A 2,570-nucleotide genomic window follows, 5' to 3' on the forward strand; every position below is an offset into this window, starting at 1 on the left:
CCCCCCCCCCCCCCCACACACTCACATCCCCTCGCCTCAGGTCTCTCAGATGGCGCCGAGTCCCGCTCCAGGCAGACGTGCGTCCCCGCTGACAGCTGTGTTGTCTCTCGAAAGAGGAGTCGGCACCTATAGCAGCTGAACGTCGCTAACTGAGTTTCCAGAAAGAGGACACAGGCTGCTCGTAGCGCTGCAGTACGATCGTCACAGAGGGACTGATGGGTGCAGATCATGTGGAAGGATTGCACAAAAACCGCCCTGCCTCCATTAAGTCACTTATCATTGAGGACCTAAGCAAAAAAATTTAGCTTCTTTGTAAAAAAATAAATAAATACTTGTGCATTCATGCTCATGTGTGCTGGACTCCTTCATTCGAGCTTTTATTTTATCCCACGCTGAAAAAACAGATTCTTGTTTTATTTTGCACACAAGAGGTTTGAACATCGCTACAAGAAGACATAAGGACACTGTTGAAGTTTATAATTATTTTGTAACTGGCACATGAAAGGAAAGATATAGAAAAAGATGTAGAAAATTGCAGAAGCGATCAAATAGTTCAATAACGAGGGAAAGAAAGAAAAATAGAAAACCTGGTTTTCTCCACTCTGTCGTAGTGTCCGCTGACATTTCTTAACATTCTGCATCTCAAAGAAACGTTTGCTTTGAAGTTTGAAAATCTCTCAGTGTCAGTCCTGTTCTCTCTAAATCACTATTTTCTCTCAGATGCTGATGATGCTCGCTGAGAGTCTCTCCTTTCCTTGTGAAGCCCAGCAGATGAACGGGTCAGCCCAGATTAAACATCACCCGGTGTTCTGTAGGTCCTTGCTGCCAATGTTCTTAAATACCTCGGAAAGACAAAATAACCTTCCTTCTAAGGCTGACTCTGACATTTAAATCAGGTTCGTTTTGTGAAACCGCTCTCCTCCCGTTGAACTAAAACCATTTGGTCATCGTTGGGTCAAAATAAAATCTGTGTTACCCTGATTATAGATTGGAGGGAACACGAAAGTTTTGTGTCAGTTGTGCCTGAGTGTAACGGTGGGGGATCCTGAAACGTACTGTGCTGGACATACTGAGGGGGGGGTTGTAAACTGAACATGTGTTTTTCAGAAGTTATGGCAAAATTTCTTTAAGGATCATTAATTTTCAAACTCATTGATTTGTTTTCTTTTTGACTGAAATGACTCTTTAGTCATGGAAAAAAACAAAAGGTTTAGGCCCATAGCTCCTTATCTACAAATTCTTACTCCTAATCTACAGAGAAGGAACACTTTGAATCGTGAGGTGCAAGGTTCATGTGCTGTCGTGTCAAACAGTTTAAACAACTGTTCCTGCTCTTGACTCCCTTTTAGCCAGGGCAAATCAACCCAGCATAGGGTCACTTTTGGTTGGCACCGTACCTAACAGTGACAAGAAGAGCTATAGTCTATTGGAAAGGATGGTCTGTGTTCATCTCTCATTTCTGTTAAACTCATTACAGCCTTATAATGTGTTTTATTCAAAGGGACCTCACAAAGGTGCAAACATTTAAAGCTTGTATAAATACTAAATGGTAATGCAGTTCAAACGGTAAAATATGAACAAACTTTGATATTGCTAAAATGATTTGATTGCTATAATGAGGTTACGCTTAGCCTATGATAAAATAATCGAGTGAGATAAGGTAGCCGTCCTTGAGACGGAAAAACAAGCTGCTGCAGCTGTTTGTGTGCAGAAAACCCTGGTCTTGGGCGCGGCTCATCGTATAAAAAAGAGGTGAAAGGGGAATCACCTCAGACATAACTCGGGGGTTTTGCAGAGTGAGGGTCTCTCTTCTGTTTTTGGTGAGTTGTATGTCTCCATTCAGCTGAATGCATTGTTTGAATAAATGTATGATTTGTAATTTCACCTCTGGTCTGGACTTGTTTTTGTGTGTCCGTCTTTCCTGCAACATCCAGGGAACGGTGAGAAACACAGCGTAGTGTGGTGATATTCCTCAGAGGGGAGAAAATGCTGCATACCGTTTCTCAACACTATCCATCCATCCATTTTTTGCCGCTTATCTATGGTTGGGTCATGGACGCAACAGGTCTCGGAGGGAAACCCAGATAGCCCTCTATCCAGCGACACTCTCCAGCTCCTCCAGGGCAGAGAGGATACACAGTCCCTCCAGCAAGTTCTGGAAAACTTCCAGAGGGACATTTCCAGGAGGCTCTACTGTGGCTCTACTCTGAGTTGCCCCTGACTGATGGAGCTCATTACCCTCTGTTGCTGACGGCGGCCACACGAGAGAGGAAAGCTCATTTCATCCGCTTGTATCCAGGATCTTGTTCTTTTAGTCATGAGCTATACTTCATAACTCTATGTAAGGGTTGGAACGTACTGCACCTAATCAGTCGGTACATTTCCCTTCTCCATCCTATCGCTCACGAACAAGACTCCCAGGCACCTGTACTAGTCTGCTGAACTCTGACCTGGGGGGAGCATCTCATCTTTTTCTGGTTGAGAACCACCGCCTCAGACTTAGGCTACGCTCCCACTGCAGGTCCTAATGCTCAGATTTGATTTTTATGCGCGGTCGTTCACATTATAAT

This window comes from Kryptolebias marmoratus, linkage group LG22, assembly GCF_001649575.2.
Source record: "Kryptolebias marmoratus isolate JLee-2015 linkage group LG22, ASM164957v2, whole genome shotgun sequence".
Classification (NCBI taxonomy): Eukaryota; Metazoa; Chordata; class Actinopteri; order Cyprinodontiformes; family Rivulidae; genus Kryptolebias; species Kryptolebias marmoratus.